Consider the following 26,306-nt stretch of genomic DNA (forward strand, 5'->3'; position numbering starts at 1 on the left):
TTTGAACATAATTTACATAAAGGAACAAGTGAAAATATCATTTGGGATACAAGTAAGGCATTTATGAGGGGATATCTTATTAAATGTAACTCTGAATTAAAAAAAAAGAAACAACAGAAAATGCAATTAATTTTGGAAGAAATAAAACAAAAAGAGGAAGAATTGAAAAAGAATCCAACTAAAGTTTCTATTGTAAATCAAATCAAAATGTTACAGAAGCAAGTATCAATGCTGACAGTTAAAGAAATTGAAAGAAAACTAAATTTTGCTAAACAAAGGACTTTTGAATTTGCAAATAAACCTGGGAAATGGTTAGCATATAAATTAAGAAAAGAACGTCAAAAAAATATCATTTTAAAGATACAAGAAGGAGATGAGACGTTGACAGATAATGTAAAAATTAAAAAGATTTTTCATCAATATTATTCAACATTGTACAAATGTCAGGAAATTCCATCTGAAAAAATAGAAGAGTATATATCTAAACAGAATTTGCCTAAAATTACAGACTTTCAGAGACAAGCTATTAATGGCCCTATTACGTTAAGAGAGATATCTGAAGCTATAAACAAAATTAAATTAGGAAAGGCACCAGGACCAGATGGGTTATCTGCAATGTATTATAAATGTTTGGAGGAAGAACTCTTACTACCTTTACAGTCTACAATGAATCTTATTCTGCAAGAGGGAAAGATACCGGATAGTTGGAAAAATGCTAATATAACATTAATACCTAAAGAGGAGCAAGATTTAACTAAAACAAAAAATTATTGACCAATATCTCTATTGAATAATGACTATAAAATTTTTACAATGATCTTGGCAGAAAGATTGAAAATAATATTGCAACAATTTATTCAGGAAGATCAATCAGGGTTTTTACCTAAAAGACAACTACGTGACAACGTCAGGAATGTCTTGAATGTCTTGGAATCTTTAGAACAACGAAATGATAAACAAGCAGCTTTGATTTTTTTAGATGCTGAAAAAGCATTTGATAATTTGAATTGGAAATTTATGTTTCAGGTTTTGGAGCAAATGGATTTTGGAGACAATTTTATAAAATGGATTAGATCGATTTATACATCTCAGAAGGCTCAGATAATTGTTAACGGAGATTTAACGGATTCATGTGAAATACAAAAGGGTACAAGACAGGGATGTCCTTTATCTCCTCTTTTATTTATTCTGGTCTTAGAAGTGCTGCTTAGAGATATAAGGCAAGATAAAAGAATTTCGGGATTAAAGATAAAAAAAGAAGAATATAAATTGAGAGCATTTGCTGATGATTTGATAATTGTACTAGAAAATCCTTTGGAAGGAATTAATGTATTGATGGACAAATTAAAAGAATTTGGACCGTTAGCAGGATTTAAGATCAACAATCAAAAAACAAAGATGTTGGTGAAAAATTTAACTTTAAGGGAACAGAAAGAGTTAATGGACAAGACAGATTTTACAATAGAGAAAAAGTTGAAATATTTAGGTATCATTATGACAAATAAAAATTCAAAGTTGTTTCATAATAATTATGAAAAATTATGGACAGAGATAAAGAAAGACTTGCTAAGATGGGATAAACTACAACTGTCATTAATGGGTAGAATATCTGTGATAAAAATGAATGTATTACCGAGAATGATGTTTTTGTTTCAAACAATACCTGTAATATCCTCTGATTTACCTTTTAAACAATGGCAAAAAGATATCTCTAAATTTGTATGGCAAGGAAAAAAACCAAGAGTCAAATTTAAATTACTACAAGATGCCAAAGAAAGAGGAGGACTGGGATTACCAAATCTGAGACTTTATTTTGCTGCCTGCTGTCTAGTCTGGATAAAGGAATGGATCTTATTGAGGAATAAAAGACTATTGGATTTGGAGGGCCATAATTTGAAGTGGGGATGGCATGGATATCTATGGTATGACAAAGTAAAAGTAAATGTAGACTTTAACAATCATTTTATAAGACGTCCTCTGTTGAAAATATGGAATAGATATAAACCAAGGTTTTATTCGAAAATACCATTATGTGTCTCAAGTCAAGAAGCGTTTTATAGAAGAGAAATGGCTGGAAAAGAGAAATGGTTAACTTATCAAGAACTATTAGAAAATGTACATGGAGAATATACAATGAAAGAGAGAGAACAACTGACAAAGGAAGGATATAGTTTTCAATGGTTTGCCTATTTACAATTGTTAGAAAGATATAAAATGGACAAGAAAATGTATGGGTTTGAAATAAGTAAATCTGATTTTGAAATAGGACTGTGTACAAATGATGAAAATATAATTGCGAAAATGTATAAACTCTTATTGAAAATGGATATGGAGAAAGAACAAGTAAAAGAGTGTATGGTAAAGTGGGCAAAAAATTTTGGTTATAATATACAAATGGATCAATGGGAAAATATGTGGAAAAAAGGTTTGAAATTTACACTATGCTATAATCTTAAAGAAAATTTTTATAAAATGATGTACCGTTGGTACATGACTCCAGAAAAGTTGTCAAAAATGTATAGTAATGTTTCTAATGTTTGTTGGAAATGTAAACAACAAGAAGGATCATTTTATCATATGTGGTGGTTATGTAAAAAGGCAAAATCATTTTGGGCACAGATAGGTAGGAAGATGCAAAAAATTCTAAAGATAAATATTCAGTCAAAACCAGAATTTTTTTTATTGGGTTTTATGGATAAACAAATAGAAAAGAAATATGGAAGAATAATATTATATATGATTACGGCAGCAAGATTATTATATGCACAAAAGTGGAAAATGGAATCAACACCAACAATGGAAGAATGGCTATTGAAATTAATGGATTTAGTAGAAATGGATAAATTGACATGTTTACTTAGAGAAAAATCGACGGATACATTTCTTAAGGAATGGAAGCTTCTCTTGGACTTTTTGTTGAAAGATCAAAATAAAATGATGATATTGGGATTTGACGATTAATTAAGACAGCCTATGGAGAAAAGGGATTCTGTATGTTTATATTAAGGGACAGGTTTGATGTATATTATATACTTATAGCTGATCTGTGACAAATCGGAAGTCAACTATTTTATTTTCATTTTTTGTTGTTGCATTGTTATGTTTTTTTGACTTTGTTTTGTTTGTTTTTGGAAAAATTTGAATAAAAATTATAAAAAAAAAAAATTGTGCCAGCAGGAGCTGAGAATGCAGCTGTGAAGCTCACTCTCAGCCCATCAGTGTATGTGATTAGCTCATCCACTGGCTGTTTTGACTTTTGATTAAACAGCCTTTTCCCAGCTTCTGTTTGCAGCATAAGCAGAGTAAAGGCTTCTTCCCAGCTTTTGTTTACATATGCTGAGAGTCATATGCAAATTGAGCTTACTGTTCTAAACAGAGTTTTCTCGTGCTCCTGTGCTATGCAACTGGCCCGCAAAAGCAATAAACACCCCATAGATCAGAGATATGAGGCAAGAATTATGGGACAGGGGGAATGGGGTGTGGAAGGAAAATAACTTCACAAATCAAATTTAGGAGAAGCAGTCGATTGGACAAGTTTATTGCAATAAAGAAAAATGCTGATGTACACAGTGGTGTGCTGGTAAATGTTTAACAACCGGCTCTCCGGAAAAAAATATCCAAGCTGGATTTAGAAAGGGAAGAGGTGCCAGAGATCATATTGCAAGCATACGCTGGATAATGGAATGGACCAAGGTATTTCAGAAGAAAATCACCCCATGTTTTACAGATTACAGCAAAGTCTTTGATTGTGTAGATCACAAAAAACTACGGAACAGTTTTTAAAGAAATAGGGGAACCACACTATCTGATTGTTCTGATGCACAACTCTGGACAAGAGGCTAGTGTAAGGACAGAATATGGAGAAACCAATTGGTTCCCCATCGGAAAGGGTGTGAGACAGGGGTTTATTTTATCATCCTATTTGTTTAATCTATATGCAGAACACATCATGTGGAAAGTGGAATTGGCCCAGGATGAAGGAGGTGTGAAAATTGAGGGAGAAATATCAGTAATTTAAGATATGTAGAAATGAATGCTGATGAAAGTTAGAGGAAAGCACAAAAGCAGGACTACAGCTGAACGTCAAGAAGACTAAAGTAATGATAACAGAAGATTTATGTAACTTCAAAGTTGATAACTTGTCAAGGATTATATCAATAGAGGCATACCCTGCTTTAACATACGCAATGGGACCGGAACGTGTATGTAAAGTGAAAATGTACTTAAAGTGAAGCAATTATCTATGCATGTACTGCACTGCAATCGCCACTAGATGGCAGCGGCGTCATGCCATTAAGTGTCCATAATTGCAAAGCACGCGTACGTTAAGCGGGGTATGGTGGCGTATGGAGCATGTACGTTATAGCGAGGCGACGTTAAGTGGGGTATGCCTGTACCTTGGCACAGTCATCAACCAAAATGGAGACAATAGTCAAGAAATCAGAAGAAGGCTAGGACTGGGGAGGACAGCTATGAGAGAACTAGAAAAGGTCCTCAGATGCAAAAATATATCACTGAACACTAAAGTCAGGATCATTCAGACCATGGTGTTCCCGATCTCTATGTATGGATGTGAAAGTTGGACAGTGAAAAAAGTGGATAAGAGAAAAATCAGCTCATTTGAAATGTGGTGTTGGAGGAGAGTTTTGCGCATACCATGGACTGCGAAAAAGACAAATAATTGGGTGTTAGAACAAATTAAACCAGAACTGTCACTTGAAGCTAAAATTATGAAACTGAGGTTGTCATACTTTGGACACATCATGAGAAGACATGATTCACTAGAAAAGACAATAATGCTGGGGAAAACAAAAGGGAGTAGAAAAAGAGGAAGGCCAAACAAGAGATGGATTCCATAAAGGAAGCCACAGACCTGAACTTACAAGATCTGAACAGGGTGGTTTCTACAGATGCTATTGGAGGTTGCCGATTCATAGGGTCACTATAAGTCGTAATCGACTTGAAGGCATATAACAACAAATTTCTGAATACCAAAAATTTCTCATACCAAATGGTGGTTGCCTTAGAACCACTCTGCAGTCTTCCTCAACGTCTTTTAGCCTAAAATTAGAACATTACATTAGAAAATTGACCATGATGTGAATCACTCAAAACTAAAAAAGAGAGCAAAAAAAGAAGAAATAAATGATTGCAAGATAACAACAAATTAAACATGCCCTTTCTGTTTAATCATTGACATTAGGCAAGTGCCTTCGTTATATTCTTTTCGGCGCCTGCTTAAAACTTTTTTGTTTAGGCAAGCCTAGCCAGATGCATAGATGCTGATGTTTGTGAGTTTTTTTGTCTGTTGCTGTTTTTAATTTGTCTAAAAATGTTTTTAAGTGTTTTTAACTGTTTTATCGATGATTTTAATGTGTTTTGTAAAACTCTTAGAGGTTTCTTACAATCCAGCAGTATATAATTTTTAATTAATAAATAAATATATTCATCAGAATGGAAGTTTTCAATAACTATCAGGGTTTAATTACACAGATATAAAATAACAGAACACAAAGAGAAATTTGTTAGTCTCAAAAATTAATTGAGGTATGCTTGACATATATGACCTGGAGACTTGCTTTTTTAAAAAATGAATAATTCTGCCACTAGCATAGGATATTGACATTACTTCTTGTAGTTCTCCATTTCCCTTTCTCTAGCAACTCAGTCCAATAAGAGGAAATGCACATGCAAATGCATGCTACATGCACATTTTCCATAAATCATAAAGGCCAATAATGAAGCAGTCAGGCTATGCTTGGTACCACTTATCATCCATTTAGGGTGGCGGGGAAGGGAAAGACTAAATCTAGACTGCCATTATGTCCTCTTCTCTGAACTGATGGTCAACACTAACATAATAGCTTGTATCCAATGTATTGAGTCATGGTCCCATCAGTGCAAGGATTTTTGCTTGAGCGATAGGATAGGACGTCCCCCCTCTCCTTCCCCCATGCACCCTCTAAATTTGTTGTAGGGGTTTCTCCAACCCTCCAGAACAGATCTGAGAAAGAGGGATGTGCAGAGGGTTGAGGCGGGAGTCTTATTGTGCAAATGGAAATCCTTGCATGAATGAATAATTTTATTTCAGTCAACCGACCACAATATAATATAAAAATATTAACATAAATCTACTTGGTGACAGAGCTATGGCAGACATCAAAACAATATGATAAAATTAATTGCAATTCACAATCTTACAGGGTCTAGTCACAATGGCCAAGTTCAGACATTTGGCCACTTGAACGGTAGTTTCCTTGTCAGAGCCCTCTGGTAAAACAGGCAGAAGAATCCTTGCATTAACAAGATGTGTTTACTGAATACCACTCAATATGATGGCTTCTGAAATGGGCTTCGAAGCCAAGGGAAGCACACCCATTTCATCCTATTTGTACTGGAATTATTTTTCTTGTACTGTTTCTAGGGAAGGGGGTAGCCGATATGGTGCCCTCCAGGTGGTGTAGACTACATCTCCCATAATCCCTGACAATTGGTCGTGCTGGTTGGGGCTCATGGGAGTTTTAGTCCAAAACAATGAAAAGGCATCGTGTTGGCTAGCCCTGTTGACAGACCCTAGGGGGACTGTCAACATTACTGTTTTCAAACAATTGCCAGTGTCAATTAAATAGTTAGAAACCAGAACCATTAGTTCTAGAAACCTGCCCTTTAAAAAAAAAAAAAAACTCTCAGATTATCAAGATTATTTTAACAGCAGCTAAGTTTTGCTCTTTAGTTCTGGCAATATTCCACAATCCCAGCACAATTGCAAACCATGCACATTTCCATTGCATGATTGGCCCAGAATGGTTAAAAAAAGAGTCCTGTATAGCACAACATGATAAAGTACATGAAAAGAATTGCTGCCATCTCAAAATGAGTAATGCTAATCACTATAATTATATTTCTTAAAACTACACTGTGCTGTGTCATTTGTAGCCCTACCCTAAAAGAGGCAGAAAACAAATTTGGTGTTGGGGTAGGTCAGGAGTGATTACAGGAATTGCTTGTTTCATTATTTCCCTGTTTTCTTGTGCTGTTAACAGAAACAGAGCGGGGGGGCGGACAGGGAGGCAAAAGAGCGGGGATGGGAGGACAGTAGGGTGAGTGTGAAGTTCACCCCTGCAAGCCGGAAAGGGTAACACACACACCCATCATTGTCACTCACCTGCGCAGCTCTTTACTTCCATTCTGCAGCTGCCTTCTCCGGCTTTCTCCCTCCACCGTGGTAGCATTTCCCCCCTCTCTCTCCACTTCCTTCCTTGTGCCTCCTAACACAGAGCACGAGGGAAGAGCGATGCTGCCCAGAAGCAGAGCTTGGAAAAATTACTTTTTTTGAACTACAACTGCCATCAGCCCCAGCCAGCATGGCCACTGGATTGGGCTGATGGGAGTTGTAGTTCAAAAAAAGTAACTTTTCCAAGCTCTGCCCAGAAGCCCATGCTTCTGGCATATGTCTTTCATGTCTTCCCCTGCTCCCTCTGTTAATAACTGGCTTGCAAAATTCTCAAAACTTTAACAATCGGCTCTCGCGAGCCGGTACAAGCCAGCACCAGCACACCACTGGATGTACATCAGGAGAGAGAGCAAGAAAGTCTGTCTGCCTGTAACATAGACACATAGGATTTTATAGTCACGACAACAGCAAACAGATTTCCATACATGGTAAGCAACAACTCCTGATGGGGTGGGGTTATCTATAAACACGAAGTATTCTCTTAACCTTGACAGGAACTTCCCCTATAATTCCAAAGAATACCAGCTTGTACTCAGAAGTATCCAGATTTATGTGAAATCTTTCCTCAAGCTACAACTTTCCTTTTTCTCCAGAGCCATCTGGCCCACCACAACATTTCCCTATTTCCTCTGTAGCTAAGGAAAATGAACTTTAATATGTGAGCTTAGGAAAGCCCTTTACGTTTATGGACAGATGTAGGCATATTGATTATTGAATCCCTCTTATTAGCAGAGTTGAGAGTCCACCTCCCACAGGAGCATGCCACACTAAGCCTCCTTGGTTACATCTTACGGAATTATTTGCCCCTGCATGATCAAATGATATTAGCCAAGGTCTTCATTACGAGAATGAACAAGATCAGAGACGGGGGCACACCTGCCTTGTACTCCTGCTCAACTCAAGAAACTCAAAATCAATTCCGTTAACTCCCACTTTCACTCCTGCGTTCTAGTAAAAGTGTTCCAACTACCTCATAAACTGTTCACCAAATCCCATACAGATCAACAATTGTTTCATAAACCTACTTACTACTCTGACAAAAGCCTTAAAAAGGTCTAAAGAGATTAAGGTAAGTGGTAAACCTTTGACGTTACTATAGTGTATTACGTTTAATATTCTACAAATTGAGTCTGTTTGGTGCCTTTTAGGCAGGAAGCCCTTCTGATCTGTATCTATATAGCGCTTCAAGAAGTGGTTTAGCCGGGCAGCCAGAACCGCAGACCAGAACTTAGTCTCTTGATTAATTAAAGCAATAGGACAATAAGATCCCATCATACTGGGATTCTTACCGGACTTAGGAAACACCACCAGTCTGGACTTCACCCATGAAGGAGGCGCATTATCTCCTGCCATTATGCTATTATATAGTTTTGACTACTTCGGCACTAAAAAGTCTGGAAATACTTTATAAAATCAGGACCAAACCCATTCACACCAGGAGCCTTAACCTCTCTTTAACTTTTTGATAATCTCATTTACCTCTTAACTTTTTAAAAATTGTTTCTAAAATTTTTAAATTGTGTTTTTAAATTGTTTTTTGTGTTTTAAAATTTGTATATTTGTTTTTAATGTTTTTAATTGCTGTAAACCGCCCAGAGAGCTTCGGCTATGGGATGGTAAATAAATAAATAAATAGCTTTCAATTGGACATTCCATATAGCCATGATGTTCCTCCTTAAGGCATTTTATGTTTGCTTTATCTAGAAAGGCTCCTGTTATACCCAGATCTGGATCTTTTGTCATATACAATGCTGTATAATACTCAGTGAAAGCTTTGTTGATACCAGCAAAATCACTAGATAGCTCTCCCTTATGAGTATGCATGTGGGTTATATGATTTTTTCCTATTCTTATACGGAATGCTCTAGTAAGTAAGCTGGAACATTTATTCCCAAAATTACAATAGCACTGGTTCAGGCAGTGCATGGTAGTAGAAATATTATCCATATCTAATGCCTGAAGTTCACTATGTTTTAACAGTAACAACATAAACACTTTTTTTTACCTCTGGTGGTCTTATGCTTCTGCTCTAATTCTGTATGTTCCTGAAACAGTGTGTCTTTAGCTTTTGAGTTAACCTTCTTTAAAAACACCACTGTGTGAATGTACAAACCCCATACCACTGGTTTTAGAGTGTCCCACTCAGGTCCATACTAGGAGTTCAGTTTAAGGTAAAAAAGGATTTCATTTAAGATTTAAATGTATCTTTAAAATCCTGCTGTAATAGAAAGTGAGAAGACAGTCGCTAGACTGAAGCTGCCATGTTTGAACCCTTCAGGGTTACTTCTAAAGTTATGGGAGCATGATCAGATATTGAGATTGCACTTATAAGTGCATTAATGACGTTATCGTCACTAATTTTAGATACTAAAAAGTGATCAATCCTGGAGTATATTTTATATCATGGCGAGTAATAATCTCCAGAATTTGGGTTTTTAAATCTCCACACATCAATTAAATCAAGTAAAGAAGCCACTGAGGGAGAGGAATGAAGTGTGGGAGTGCATCTATCACTCTTGTCTGCAGAGTAATTCATGACAACATTCAAGTCCCCTCCTAGTAACACCGTACCTTCTTTAGAGTACCTTGTAGAGTGTTTAAAACAGATTCAAGAAATTCCTTTTGCCCCATATTTGGAGAATACATAGAACCTAAGGTAATTTTTTCACTTTCTAGTGTACCTTTCACAAACACATGTCAGCCCCTTGGATCACTGCGCACATCAGTGATTACCAATGGTCAATCAGAAGTTAGAAGTATAGCAACTCACTTTGCTATTGAGGAACCATATGCATTATATTGCTATCTAACCAGGTGCGCTTGATAATATTTTTGTGTTCCAGCATCTTCTCTTGCAAGAATATGACATCTGGCTAGTTAGCTTTCAAGAGAGCTGCCACATGCACTGTTTGGAGCACTGAACAGAGCCTTTAACATTTAAAGTTAACAACCTTAAATTACTACTTGCCAGCATTATCCATGAGGAAACAAATGCAGAACATAGCTGCCACTACAATTCTCACCCATACACTGGAAAAACCCATGAAGACACTTCATGTACATCTAACAACCCTCATTCCAAAAGAACTCTAACTAAACAATCAAGAAATACCCCCACTCGCACCTCACAGTCTCATCAAGTGCAGGACATTCCCTTAAGGAGTAATCCCATGAGCCATCTCAGGCCCCCATTACCCAAGAGACAAATGGAGGAACCAGCTGCATAGGTGGGTACATAAGAACCACCTACCCCCTTTTCAGACCATTTGTATAACAAGGTTGCGTATCATACAGCAATTTTTCAAGCAAAACAGCACTCTCTGTTGATGATAAACTATGACAAGTCTGCTCAGAGTAGAGTTTTCAGTGGGTGATTGAAAAGAAGCAATGTGACATAATTTGTACTGTAAAAGTGAAATAAACTGTGCCTTTAGCAGACGAAGAAGCAATCGGTTATTATCTTCTTAAATATCCCTGTTGCATTGATTGTTCGGGGAGCCTTTCCGTTATAAGTGAGCTGCTTCTCTTTTTTAGTTCCTTTCTGACTCCTTGTCACCTGGTGCCATTCCAAATTGTTGTTGCTATATACCTTCAAGCTGATTACTACTTCTGGCGACCTTATGAATCTTTTGGATTTATTCATAGGGTTTTCATGGTAAGAGGTGGTTTACCATTGCCTTCCTCTAAGCCTACAGCACCTGGTATTCCCAGGTGGTCTCCCATCCAGGTACTAACCAGGCCTGACCCTGCTTAGCTTCCAAGATCAGATGAGATCGGGCATGTCCAAGGTAGTATGGCTGTAGGTGCCATTCCAAAAAGTCTGTTTTTTTTTTACCTTTTCTCCCATCTTCCTCTGCTCTCCAGAGAATTCCAAATTTAGCTCTGCAAGGAGCGCCTTTGCTTCTCTCATATCAACTGCAGCTTTCCTTTCACATTTACGGTGATTCATAAGGGGAAACCCCAGCGATATGTTATGCCTTCAGCTTGCAACATTTCAGTGATTAGTTTAAACAGTCTGTGAAATTTTAAAGTCTCAGGACATATGTCCTGATTAGGGTTGCCAAGTCAGAAGCATCCCAAACCCTGATATTTCAGGGGCACACCCTAGTGATGTCACATAAGTGGTCCCTAGCTCTAGTGATGTCATGGGGAGCCATGATATTATAAGGCTAGGCGGCAGATCCTGGAGTGGTGTGGGTGGCAAGCCACGCCAGTTTAGGGGAACAAGGGATAGATGCATTATACCCATCCCCTGTTCCAGGCCTGTTCACAACCAGAAGATAACTGGGGGATGTAAGACTCCATCCAACCTTCGACTGCTGTTGTGTAACACCAGGTCTGTAGTTCAGAAAACATTGATCATCCATGATCTTATCCTGGATGAGAATGCAGACCTGGTGTGTATTACGGAGACCTGGTTGGATGAGGCCTCAGCTCCCATACTTGAGGCCATGTGCCCAGCCGGTTTCCGATATGCACAGCAGCCGAGGATTGGTAGGTGGGGAGGGGGAGTGGCAGTTATCTATCGGGAGTCCTTGGTTTTCACCAGACCCCCTCTCCACGAGACCAAGTTTGTTGATTGTATGTACTGGAGGCTGGGACCAAAGGGCAGTTTAGGGATTCTGCTTGTGTACCGCCCACCCCGCTGCACGGCAGACTCCCTGACCGAGGTGCTCGAGGTGGTCTCGGGTGTGCGGTTGTTCTCCCCCAACCTATTGGTTTTGGGGGACTTCAACGTGCACACTGAGATCACTCTCATGGGAGCCCCTCGGGATTTCATTCAAACCATGACTTCTTGGGAACTGCACCTAAGTAATACAGGCCCCACCCATGTAGCCGGTCATGCTATTGACCTTGTATTTGTCTCGGGAGAGGAGGGAAGTGTTCTGAAAATGGGGGCTGTCTCTTCTAACCCCATGTCATGGTCAGATCACTATCTGGTGAATATGGACCTCTCAATGCCACATACCCTCCGCAGGGGACAAGGACCTATTAGGATGGTCCACCCCAGACACCTGATGGAGCCTCAAGGATTCCTGAATGCGCTGGGTGACTTGGAGCTCACTGAAGGACACCCAGTCGAGACCCTGGTGGTGGAGTGGAACAGGGAGATCACTAGGGCAATAGATCGGGTGGCTCCGAAACGTCCTCTCCCCCGAACAGAACTCAGACTGCACCCTGGTATACACCACAGCTGCGGGGCCTGAGACAGGAGGTGAGACGACTAGAACGCCGGTGATGGAAATCTTGCTCTGAAGACGATCGGACACTGGTTAGAGCGGCAATAACGGCCTACCAGTTGGCAACAAAGGCAGCAAAGAGGCAATTCTTTGCTGCCTCTATTGCATCGGCAGAGTGCTGTCCCAGGAGGTTGTTCCAAGTGGTCCGAAGCCTGGTCGGTCCAGTTGCTCAGGAACCCATGGAGCATTCTAAACACATTTGCTAAACCCTTTGCCGATAAAATCAAGCGCCTGAAGAGCAGGATTCCGTGCGCCGTGGTTACAGGTAGTGGGCCAGAGTCGGCCAGTTGCATTCCGGTCTGCTGGGTTTGGTTTCAGCCTCTTCCCTCTGAGGAAGTGGACAAGGTGCTCTCTACTGTGAAGCCAACCACTTGTTTATTTGATCCTTGCCCTTTGTGGCTCATTATGAGCTGCAAAGAGAGACTGAGCGAAGGGATCAAGGTGGTGGTAAATGCGTCCTTGGAAGAGGGTGCAATGCCATTAGCCCTCAAGGAGGCAGTGATAAAGCCCATCTTGAAAAAGTCCTCCTTGGATCCCCAAGAGTTGAATAACTTCCGCCCAGTCTCTAATTTACCATTCTTGGGCAAGGTGATTGAGCGAGTGGTGGCTAAACAGTTACAGACACACTTGGATGAAGCAGATTACTTAGATCCTTTCAAATCGGGCTTCAGGACTGGACACGGAACTGAAACAGCCTTGGTCGTTCTGGTGGATGATATGAGGAGGGCGTTGGATAGGGGAGAATACACATTCCTCGTCCTCCTGGATCTCTCAGCGGCTTTCGATACCGTTGACCACGGTATCCTCTTAAACCGCCTGGAGGGATTAGGAATAGGGGGCACTGTTTTACGGTGGTTCCATTCCTATCTCTCCGGTAGGCATCAACGGGTAGCACTGGGGGATGAGGTTTCAGACCCTTGGCCTCTCAACTGTGGAGTGCCACAGGGTTCTATCCTCTCCCCCATGCTATTCAACATCTATGTGAAACCGCTGGGAGCTATCATCAGGAGTTTTGGGCTGCAGTGTCACCAATATGCCGATGACACTCAGCTATATCTCTCCTTTAAGTCCTGACCAGAGTTGGCTGTGAATACCTTGTCCAAATGCCTGGAGTCTGTAAGTGGATGGATGGGAGAGAACAGGCTGAAGCTGAACCCTGACAAGACCGAGGTGTTGCTTGTGGGTGATAGGAGAAGGTTGGGAGATTTAGACTTGGTGCTTAATGGGGTGAGATTACCCCTGAAGGACCAAGTCCGCAGCCTAGGGGTCATTCTTGACTCCCAGCTGTCCATGGAGGCTCAGGTTTCGGCAGTGAGCCGGGAAGCTTGGTATCAATTACATCTGATACAGAGGCTGCGACCCTACCTTCCTGTACATCTGCTCCCACGAGTGATACATGCACTGGTCTCCTCTCGCTTAGACTACTGTAATGCGCTCTACGTGGGGTTACCCTTGAAAACGGTCCGGAAATTGCAGCTGATACAGAATGCGGCGGCACGCTTGATAAAGCAGAGCCGTCGCCGGGATCATATCACCCCAGTGTTAATAGACCTACACTGGTTACCAGTTGTTTACCGGGCCCAATTCAAGGTGTTGGTATTGACCTTTAAAACCCTATACGGTTTTGGCCCAGTTTATCTGAAGGAACGCCTCCAGTATCACCAATTATGCCGCCAAACAAGATCAGCCTCGCAAGACCTTCTCTCGGTCCCACCGGTTAAAACAGCTAGGCTGGTGCAGACCAGAGAGAGGGCATTTTCGATCGTGGCCCCTACCCTCTGGAACTCGCTTCCTTTTGACCTTCGACATGCCTCCTTCCTGATGGGTTTTCGCCAAGCCTTAAAGACCTGGCTATTCAGGCAGGCCTATGGGGTTTCTGGGGTGGACTAGTTTTATGATGTATCAATTGAAGAATGGTTTTAGATGAATTGATGTTATGACTTGTTGATTTGTATATTGATTTATGTATTTTGCATTGTTGTGCATCACCTAGTGTCTGTTAACTCGGACAGATAGGTGACTAACAAATAAAAATTTATTATTATTATTAAGCATGATACATTGAGCATTAACTAGAGTTGCTTGGAGCATACCACTCAAACAAAAAATCTCTGATTGGAAATTAAGATAGAAATCTTAGCTAAATGAGGATATTCTCAGGTCCAGCTGAAGTGACTGGATCATTCCTTCTCATCTGCTTAGGGAGCCTGAGTAGCAAACATTTAATTTAGCCTACTTGCTTTTGGCAAGAAGGGTTTAAGTGCCCTCAGACCAGGCTGGTCACCAGAAGGCCATTGCAGGAAGAAGGGAGCCTAGTGTTGTGGAGATGTTAGATGGGAGCACTCAGGAGTAAAGATGGATGCCACTGAAGACTGCAATTTTAAACACACTTACTAAGAGACTAAGCCCGATAGAACTCAACAGGACTTACTTCTGAGTAGATATTGTTAGGATTGTGCTGTTGGTAAGGCTTGTCTATGGATCCTCTGCAAAGATAATGATATCAAAGCAGGGTTGACAACCCCTTGCCTGGAATTCTCTGTCCCTGCCTTTTAATGTGGCTGCTCCAAACCTCTTTACAGACTTGACCCTTCACTGCAGAGAGAGGTTTGAGAAATGAATAAGTGGAAGAAGATTCTCTATCCTTTCTTGCGTACCCTTTGGGCTGCTATACACTCAGTTTGACAGCTAACACAATTCCAGTGAGTAATAATTGACAGAGAGAATACACTCATTGTTTGGTCTAGCGTCACAGGCAGTAGCTTGGGAACAACAGCAGTTGAAGTCACACTTCCTAGTATGTGAATTCTTTTACCACTATTGGGCAAGAAGCAAACCATCATGCAACCAACAAGGTGCATCATCAGTGGGTTTAAAGGGGTTGAGCTGAGTACATGGAACCACTGTTGTTGCTTTTGTGGATGTAAGGGAGCGAGGTCAGAGGTCAAATGCAAATAGAAAAACAAAAACAAAAGACAGTCATGATTTCCTAAATGCAATACCATACCAACCACAACAAGATTCTATGACTAAGGCAGAAAACTCAGCATCCCACAACCGGTCAGGGTTCCTAACCAAAAATCAAAAGTAAAAAATCCTGGCAGTCAATGTCACAGAAATCTCCATAAAGCACAACCTGACCCGGGGGCTGCTGTCAGTGCAGAATGCTGCAGCGCAATTGCTGACAAGAGTGACACCCTATCAGCATATAATACCTCTGCTCTGAAATCTGCACTGGTTGCCGATTTGCTACCAGGTCAAGTTCAAAATGTGCTTTCCATGTTACAGGTGCCACATAGTACTTGTTCAGCTTTTGTAAGAAATCAGTCCTTTAGTGTGGCAGCATCTACACTTTGGAACTCCCTGCCTATTGGCATTAGGCAGGTACCTTCACTGTACTCATTTTCGCACCTGATAAAAACATTTTTTGTTTAGGTAAACCTACCTAGGCATGTGGAAGCTATGAAGCTTTTTATCTGTTGGTTGGTTTTACTATTTTGAATGTTTTTAAATACCTGTTTTTAATGGTTGTTGCCAATAATTTTATTGTTTTAATTCCTTCTGTAAACCGCTTTGAGGTTTTTAAAAATAAAGCATTATATAAATGTTGTAAGTAACACATAAATAAATTTTAGAGTCACTGTGGCCCTTGGGTGTCTTCCCTCCGAGTCAGGCCATTTGGTACCTTCTAGCTCAGTACTGATGACATGGACTAGCATTGGCACTCCAGGATTCCAGGCAATAGTATTTTCCAGAGATTGAATATTGGGCCTTTGCATGCAAAGCATTTGCCCTAGCTCTGAGCTACAGCCCTTCCCCGGTTTAAAAAAGTTTTCATTTTTTTTCTTTTCAATTCACTAATATATGCATAGCATACTAGGGCAGACCCACACCATGCATTTAAAGCACATTCAACACACATTTGAAGTACATGAATCCCACCACAGAATCATGGGAACTGTAGTTTGTTACAGGTGGTGAGAACTATAACTGTGAGAGGGAAACTACACTTCCCAGGATTCTTTAGGGGAAGTCATACGCTTTAAATGCGAGTTTGATGTGTTTTAAATGTATTTTGTGGATCTACATTACTTGATAAACTTTGCCTACATATAATTCATTTTAATTAAATTTTAAAATAGAAATAAGGTATGATGTTTACTGGGTGACCATGGGCTACTCACCCTCTCTCAGCCTGTTCTGCCCCTCAGGGTGAAACCAACAGAGGGGGACCAGGACCACCCCAAGGAATAACTTAAAATGTTGAGGAAATAATAACGTACAATCATAGTGTGAAATCAGATACATAACGAGACAAAAATATTTATATAAGCATGGCTGTCAAAGATATTTATTATTTACACAACCTGTCAAGATATTTATAGTGCAATGCTATGCGTGTTTACTCAGAAGCAATTCCCAATGTATTCAGTGGGGATTACTCAAACAGGGAAGCATACACTGTATTTGGTTTCTAAGGGCAGCTATCACTTCTGCCCCAGAGAAGACCAAAATGAGCCAGGAAGTACCTTTTCTGGATACTGGATGCTTCACCCTAGCCTTTCTTCTTTGTCTCCATGGATAAATGACATTCCCTAAATGTCAATGATAGTGGTAACTTTTTCCATTGGCTAACAGCAATGAAGAAGGCTAGTACTGGGGAGGGCAGCTATGAGAGAACCAGAAAAGGTCCTCAAATGCAAAGATGTATCACTGAACACTAAAGTCAGGATCATTCAGACCATGCTATTCCCAATCTCTAGGTATGGATGTGAAAGTTGGACAGTGAAAAAAGCGGCTGAGAGAAAAATCAGCTCATTTGAAATGTGGTGTTGGAGGAGAGCTTTGCACATACCATGGACTGCAAAAAAGACAAATAATTGAGTGTCAGAACAAATTAAACCAGAATTGTCACTAGAAGCTAAAATGATGAAACTGAGGTTATCATACTTTGGACACATCATGAGAAGACATGATTCACTAGAAAAGACAATAATGCTGGGGAAAACAGCAGGGAGTAGAAAAAGAGGAAGGCCAAACAAGAGATGGATTGCTTCCATAAAGAAAGCCACAGACCTGAACTTACAAGATCTGAACAGGGTGGTTCATGATAAATGCTCTTGGAGGTCACTGATTCATAGGGTCGCCATTAAGTTGTAATCGACTTGAAGGCACATAACAACAACAAAATCAATGAAAGGTGTGTGTGTTTTCCCCAAAACATTTGGGCAGAATATTGCCTGCATGCTTTGCCATGTTTCTAGTTTTATAAGGACTAGAGCTTCCTTTTTAAAAAAGAAAGTAACCTGAAGATCAGGGCTAACTGCCCAAACTGAAAGTAGACAGAATGGCTAAAACTTGGCCAACTGACTGTATGGCAAACCTACACCCAGTAGTGGCCAGTGGCCATTGCGACTGGTGGGGTGGAACCCTGGGAGGCCACCAGTAGATGAAGCTAACTAATTCTAGTTTTGTCCCATCCTCCACCCTGCAGAGTTCTACAAGGGGCAACACTGAGATTAAGGAGGAGGAAGGTGACAGCAAGTGCCACACCTGGACTGGTTGTAAATAAGAAAGTGGGCAGGTAGGAGCTGGCTGGCGGCAGACAGACTGGTGGGGCAGTGTCCACCCAAGTGGACCAGCCTCCACTGTCTACACCTACACCATTCCTCAGCATGCCCCTGGTCCCAAAAAGTGTCCAGATGGTCCCACCCTTGGTTCCTGCCCCACATATAACTTCACATGCATATCCTGGGAGAGTTTCATTAATGGTCACAGATCTAAGTGGAAAGCTGTATTTACCCTCTTACAACACTATGGCTGCACATAAGGTGAACACCCCCGCGAGTCTGCATCAATGCAAGGACCCAGCATCATGTTTTGCTGTTGTCTTGGCAGAAAATGTGCAGTCACATTTTCTTTGTGAATGGAGAAAGTGGTGCATTCAATCTTTTAAATCAACAGATGGCAATTTGCGTATACATACTACTTTGGGCACAGATTTGAGTATTGAAATCCACAGCCCGAATGGGTTTATTTCTCAGGCGTTCATTGCAGGTGGAAGTAAAAACAAGACAATCATTTTATCTCTCCTAACAGTAGCAATACTGATATATGTGCAATAGTGAAAGTCCACTATAGACTGAACAGCATCATGAAAATGCCTCAAGGTCACAGCGAGCAACAGCCTGATGTTATTTCAAGGAATTCAATGTGGGAAACAGAAGTTCCAAATCTCAAAAGCAATTTGCTGTGCCTGGCACATAGCAAAAGGTAAATTTTTGCAATGCACTTTCTAGAGATCGAGACTCTGCTGCATTGGCAAACCAAGTTAATTACTTTGATTCTATATTCCATTTGACTGATAGGGTCTATAAAATCATTAATTGAATTACTATTGTGGAATAAGTAGTGCATCAATTTGAATTCACCAGACCCCTTCACCCCTCCCCTCTCTCTCCCCGTTTTGAGAATCCAATCCCAGTGTTGATATGTGCATATTCTTGAAAGAAGGCTCAATAAATAGATCTGCTATTCAAGCTAAACAAATTTATTTTTCCAGATGTTCTGCTACTGCATTAGAAAATTGTAATGCTGACTTCATGCTATTTGCAACATAAAACATGTACTGGTCTGTATATTACACTGACACCCTTTTATACAATTCTGGCACTGAGGACCTGATGCAAGGACCATTTAAAAAAAGTCTTTCTATTGTTTATGGTGATATTTTAAATACCTCCTTCATCTGACATTTGAAACCAAGATCCAACAGTCTCTTTTTTTCCATTTGTTTTGTTTATCCTGAATCTAAATGAGAGCCCCAGTCAAGAGAACTTTCCCCAATGATTTCAGTGGAATTCAAACAGAACTAACATTATCTGGAATGGGCCCCACGTTTTTAATTTTAAAATATTCAGGAGAAATATGATGGCATTAGTAACAGATGTGTGAAGTCTCTCCTTCTGGGGTCCTTCAGAATTCTTTTCTTTTTTGGCAAAGCAGGAACTTTCAAATTTGTTCCAAACTGCCCTTGAGGCAAACTTTGTTGTTGTTATATGCCTTCAAGTCAATTACAACTTATGGTGACCTTCTGAATCAGTGACCTCCAATAGCATCTGTTATAAACCACCCTGTTCAGATCTTGTAAGTTCAGGTCTGTGGCTTCCTTTATGGAATCAATCCATCTCTTGTTTGGTCTTCCTCTTTTTCTATGCCCTTCTGTTTTTCCCAGCATTATGGTCTTTTCTAGTGAATCATGTCTTCTCATGATGTGTCCAAAGTATGATAACCTAGTTTCCTCATTTTAGCTTCTAATGAAAGTTCTGGTTTAATTTGTTCTAACACCCAATTATTTGTCTTTTTCACGGTCCATGGTATGCACAAAGCTCTCCACCCACACCACATTTCAAATGAGTTGATTTTTCTCTTATCTGCTTTTTTCACTGTCCAACTTTCACATCCATACCTAGAGATTGGGAATAGCATGGTCTGAATGATCCTGACTTTAGTGTTCAGTGATACATCTTTGCATCTGAGGACCTTTTCTAGTTCTCTCATAGTTGCCCTCCCCAGTCCTAGCCTTCTTCTGATTTCTTGACTATTGTCTCCATTTTGGTTAATGACTGTGCCAAGGTACTGATAATTCTTGACAAGTTCAATGTCCTCGTTGTCAACTTTAAAGTTACATAAATCTTCTGTTGTAATTACTTTAGTCTTGACATTCAGCTGTAGTCTTGCTTTTGTGCTTTCCTCTTTAATTTTCATCAGCATTCATTTCAAATCATTACTGATACCTGCTAGTAGTATGGTATCGTCTACATATCTTAAATTATTGATATTTCTCCCTCCAATTTTCACACTTCCTTCATCTTGGTCCAATCCTGCTTTCTGTATGATATGTTCTGCATATAGATTGAACAAATAGGGTAATAATATACACCCCTGTCTGACACCATTTCTGATTGGGAACCAATCAGTTTCTCCATATTCTGTCCTTACAGTAGCATCTTGTTCAGAGTATAGGTTGCGCATCAGAACAATCAGATGCTGCTGCACCCCCATTTCTTTTAAAGCATTCCATAGTTTTTCATGATCTACACAGTCAGAGGCTTTGTTGTAATCTACAGGGTGTTTTCCTTCTGAAATTCCTTGGTCCGTTCCATTATCCAATCTCTGGTACCTCTTCCCTTTCTAAATCCAGCTTGGACATCTGTCACTTCTTGCTCCATATATGGTAAGTGCCTTTGTTGTAGAATCTTGAGCATTACTTTACTTGCATTGGATATTAAGGCAATAGTTCGATAATTAGTGCATTCCCTGGGATCTCCTAACTTTGGAATTGGGATGTATATGGAATTCTTCCAGTCTGTGGGCCATTGTTTAGTTTTCCATATTTGTTGACAAATTTTTGTCAGAATGTGGACAGATTCAGTCTCCGTAGCTTGTAGCAATTCAATTAGTATGCCAATGAATTGGTCATCCTTGCATCTCTTTTATAGTGCTTCAGAGTATTGCTTCCATCTTCCTTTTATTTTATCTTGGTCAGTCAGTGTGTTTCCCTGTTGATTATTCAACATCCCTACTCTTGGTTTAAATTTCCCTGTCATTTCTCTAATATTTTGGAATAGGGCTCTTGTTCTACCCTTTTTGTTGTCCTCTTCTATTTCTCTACAATAACTATTGTAATAGTTCTCTTTGTCTCTATGTAGTAGTCGCTGTATTGTTGCATTTAGGGTTCTAATCATGTTTCTATCACCTTTTGCTTTTGCTTTCCTTCTCTCTTTAACCATTTTGAGTTTCTTCAGTCATCCATTGAGGTCTTTCTTTTTAACCAGAGGTATTGTCTTTTTCATTCTTCCCTGATAATGTCTCTGCCTTCACTCCATAGTTCTTCTGGTTATCTGTCAACTAAGTTTAAAGCCTCAAATCTGTCCCTTATTTGATCTTTATATTCTTCTGGGATGTTATTTAAATTGTATTTTGGCATTATGATTGCTTTGTTTTTCTTCTTTAGCTTTACTCTGAATTTCGATATTACCAGTTCATGATCTGTACTGCAGTCTGCTCCTGGTCTTGTTTTTGCAGAAAGTATGGAACTTCTCCATCTTCTGCTACCAATTATATAATCAATTTGATTCCTATATTGACCATTTGGTGATGTCCACGTGTACAGTCATCTTTTTGGTTGTTTAAAAAATGTGTTTGCAAGAAACAAATTATTGGCTTCACAGAATTCAATAAGTCTTTCTCCTGCTTCATTCCTTTCTCCTAAGCCCCATTTCCCCACAATTCATAATTTTTCTCTGTTCCCTGCTTTTGCATTCTGTCTGCTGTGCAGTGCACTTGAAAAGGAATGTAAACAGACAATCATTACAGAATTCAGAATAAACATAGATACCGGTGGAAGCTCGATAATAAATAGCAATTATAATATAGATAATTCTCCACAAAGCAAAAAATAATATATATATTGGAGAGTGGAAAAATGAAAATATATTGAAGGAAAAAGGAATTGGATCATTAATAATCACCAGGGAGCCACACTTAAAAATGAAACATAAAAAAGGAGAAGATTCATTCCTTACTCTGAACCAATGTATGGTAGTGATATAGGCTAAAGCTATCACATAGGTCTGTTCTTGAAGCAGTCCTGACTCCTCCTTAATCTCTCTGACTCCTCCCTAATTTGCTACACTGGCAGGTCTCATAACAACAGATGCAGTGAGAGCCTCCTAGTAGGGCTGAAAAGCAGGTACTTCTGGGAGGGACCTCTGTGCCATAGCTGTACTTTTGGATTAGGATTGGCTGAGTGGTGTAGAGAGCTGATTGGCCAGAGAACAGTAGATCGACAGAAATGTTTGCAGAGCTTCTTTGAGGTGAAACAGAAGTATAAAATATTTGTAGGACAGGAAATAGTGTGTGGCTTTGAGATTTGGGGGGATTTTTTTAAAAACAATTGCTTGACATTCTCATTGGGAGGGCTGTGCCCCAGTAGACAAGTCTACACTGTGTGTGTCTGTGAGTGTAAGACAAAATAACATCTTTCTTCTTTCTTCTGCTGTGCTACATAGCACCAGACATGTATTGCTATATAGTGGAATGGTGATGGATCTAGAGCAGTGATCTTCAGCCTTTTCAAACTCAGGATCCACTTTCAAACATGCATTTAGGGACCCATTTATTTATTTTTTTACATTATGCTTGCATGGTGGTGATGCTGCTGTTGTGACTCACCTTAGATCAGGTCATGACCCAATTGTGGGTTCCAGCCCACCAGCTGAAGACCACTATTCCAGAGCATGGAAAAGGGAATAGGTGTCTCTTTTCCTTCTTCTTGAAACATCCCTGCCTAACAGAAGGAGTGGATTTCTAAAAAAAATTATAACACCCACATGCAACTGACTAGCTCCTGGATAAATACTGTAAACTGTTAAGGGTTCCAGCAGGCTAATCCACTTTCTCCCCCTGCTCTCTGTTTTCCTTCCTCATTGGACATCCTAGCATTCTTTGAGTTGCTCTCAACTGTAAACTTAAATGATAGATCCATAGTTTGCCCATCTTCTGGTTCTTTTAGACTCTTCCCCAGAGTGGAATTGAATCTTGCCCATGGAAAACAATGCAAAAATATTGGATTTTAATGTGGCTGTTGTGGGACAGCAGCATTCTCTTACTTAATAACAGATAGCAGCAAGACCTGAGTTCCTATCTTTGGGAGTTCCATCTGAACTTGCAAGTTCCATCCCCAGGTAATGGGCTGAGTTACTCTAGATTCTTTTAAATCACTGCGAAGTTCAGCTGTCACCAACTTTCTCTAAGGTGGAAGGTCCTCAGGCCATTTTTTTTTAAAAAAACTGTATAATTTACAAAGTGTAATTGTAGAAATCATTTTTGAGTGGCCCCGTTTAAAACAAAAAACACCTGGAGACATTTAGAATTTTTACAAAATTGAATTTTACAGATAGCCCTGGTTATGTATGTGTCAAAGGGCCAGAAAAAGGGGCCAGAAAAAGGAGCCTAAGGAATGGGATGAAAAGAGGGCAACAGATGTGTTTGAATCTGCCGCAAATGGTTAGACACAATCAGAAAATAAAGAAAAATCCATGAAAGCTACAGCCTCAGACAGCCTTGTTTGCTCAGGCATAATTGTGTTTGTGTGTGTGTGTATGAAACACACACATACACAAATAATTCGTTTTTAATGTTCTAGTGCAAAAGGGGTTTAATGCCATTTCTACATCCATTAGGCAAGGAATTTTATATGTTCCACTGCAAAGAGTGAGCATTTCCAACAGCTTTTACTTAAATGAAAATGACAGGTTACTGCAGCATAATGTTGTTAATCTTTTTGGAAAAGCTTGATGTTGCTACTTAGCGGTTTACTGATAAATCACAGAAAATATATAGTGTCATTTTCATTTAGACATAGATGAATGGCTCTTCAGTTTGTACAAAGTTGTAAAACAGGTACTGTCATGGCATTCAGAAAGAGCAAAAAATAATTTCCATCATATTGGCCCTCCTTTCTACCCTAAGGCCATGATGTATTACACAGTTAGATATTTAAAAGCAATTCAGTAATATGCTACAGAGATATTACTAACAGCAGCTATAAATTATTTCAGGCAAAATACATTAAGGATAAGCTTTTAATTTTGCTTTTTTTAGTCTTTCTTTTCGTGATTTTATGGTTCTCTTTCTTTTTAAGTGTGGAAAACTGTTTGGATGTAAGATGCAATTTTCCAATCCCATTGATTCCTGGTTCTGAGCGTGGCCTCACTCGGTGGGAGGGGTTGATTCTTCTCATTATTCAAGTTTTTTCCTGCTAGAATCAACAAACCATAGACAGTTCAGTTCAGTATCCACTTAAGATAACCATCTCTTTACAAGCCACTCTGCAGTATGTTTCAAGATCACAAAAATTGTTTTATTCCACAATTGGTGGATATTCATTGTATTATTGAATGTAATTGAATACTCATGCATTGTGCTTTAAGGATTTCATTATCTCAGCATTGCTATCTTTCATTACATAATCCAAGTGTTATAGAAAGGGGTTTTGCTTTTCAAACCCCAAGAAAAGTGATGTTCTTTGGTTTTCTTAAAGTCTTAAAAAATGGTTTTGCATTGGTCTACGTGGGTAAAGAATGTTTGTATATGGCAACCAATTGTCAATATAAGCTGTCAATATGTGTGTGTCAGCATGCGCTTGTCAGTGGGAGTGAATAGCATGACTTCTTTTCTTAGCCGAGGTTTTCACAATGTTTCAGTTATTTGTTTTAATATATATATTCCATCCTCAAAGCTCTGTAACTGCCACCTTGGTAACAGCATTTGCATGTTAGCAGCTGATGAAGGCGGAAGCTGAAACATTTTGTTAATACAATAAAAACCTCTGTTTTGTTAATCACAATTACGTTCATATATATATATGGGGACTCGCATGGCTCCATCATATGTGAATCTCTTCGTGGGTAAACTGGAACAGGAGATCCTCAAAAAGGCCATCAACAAACCACTTATATGGTGGCAATACATTGACGACAACTTTATGGTCTGGACAAATGGTAAAGAGAGTTTGGAACAATTTAAAAATTACATCAACTCTATCCATCCCTCTATTAAGTTTACATTTAATAGTACAAATGACAATCCGCACATCCCTTTTCTGGATGTCCTTCTCACCATTGAAAACAACAAAACAGCCACTGATCTCTACTGATGCCCACACCTTTTTAAACTGGAAATCCTGCCATCCTAGGCTTATAAAGAAGAACATTGTGTATAGCTTAACTCTGAGAATCAAACTTATTTGCAACACTGACTATAAATACCAGAGAAGGATCAGTGAACTTAAAGAACACCTTCTTCTAAGAGGATATTCTCCACATATTATCAATTGCAACATCCACCGAGCCTCCATTCTGTCCACAGAAAACCTCCTCCATCATACTGAGGTGTCAAAGAGCAGAAAGCAATGGATTCCATTTGTGGTAGATTTCCATCCAGCATCTCCTAACTATTACCGAGCAATCAGGGAGAGCTACCCATTGCTGGCAAACTCTGAACATCTTACTAGAGCCATCAGCAGGCCTCCTGTTATAGCATTTCGCCAACCTCCTAATTTGCGCAGAGCGTTGGTGAGAGCTGTGTTTAAGCCACCTATCACCAATCCAGGGTCTCATCCTTGTCACTCTAAACACTGTATCACCTGTGTGTACCTCAGGGAGACAGCCACTTTTACAAGCACTAGGACAGGCAGGACATATTACATCAAACAGAACATCACCTGCAGGTCCAGCAATATAGTTTACATCATCGAGTGCAAAAGACTAGGATGTCATATCCAATACGTAGGTAAGACCACAACTGACCTATGCACGCGCTTCAGGAACCACAAGTCGGCAATTTTGACTAAAAAAGTGGAGCAACCAGTTGCAAAGCATTTTAACATCGAGGGTCACAGCCTGTTGGACTTTTCCATTACAGCAATAGAGATGCCAGCAGATCCAGCAGCATTGACCAAAAGGGAGAACTTTTGGATTTACTCTCTGGACACATTGGCACCACATGGCCTGAACCTGGAGGACAGTACCACCACTACTTAGCTTGTGCAAATGAAGCCCCTCTGAGCATTCCATCCTCAAAGCTCTATAACTGCCACCTTGGTAACAACATTTGTATGTTAGCAGCTGATGAAGGCGGAAGCTGAAACGTTTTGTTAATACAATAAAAACCTGTTTTGTTAATCACAATTACGTTTATATATATACATATATATATATACACACACACATATATATATATGTATATTCACATATATACATATATAT

At 39.6% G+C, this 26,306-nt stretch overlaps 1 protein-coding gene and 1 non-coding gene across 6 annotated transcripts in view; one reads left to right on the plus strand and one right to left on the minus strand.

Annotated features, from left to right (window-relative positions):
• The window catches only part of ADAM23 (ADAM metallopeptidase domain 23), a 210,146-nt gene that overhangs the window by 45,542 nt on the left and 138,298 nt on the right, over positions 1-26,306 (plus strand). The gene's annotated exons all lie outside the window — the stretch shown is intronic.
• On the minus strand, positions 10,921-11,039 carry LOC133378490 (5S ribosomal RNA). Its single transcript, XR_009761041.1, has one exon. It is a non-coding gene; the product is annotated as a 5S ribosomal RNA (ribosomal RNA).

This window comes from Rhineura floridana, chromosome 2 (assembly GCF_030035675.1).
Source record: "Rhineura floridana isolate rRhiFlo1 chromosome 2, rRhiFlo1.hap2, whole genome shotgun sequence".
NCBI lineage: Eukaryota > Metazoa > Chordata > Lepidosauria > Squamata > Rhineuridae > Rhineura > Rhineura floridana.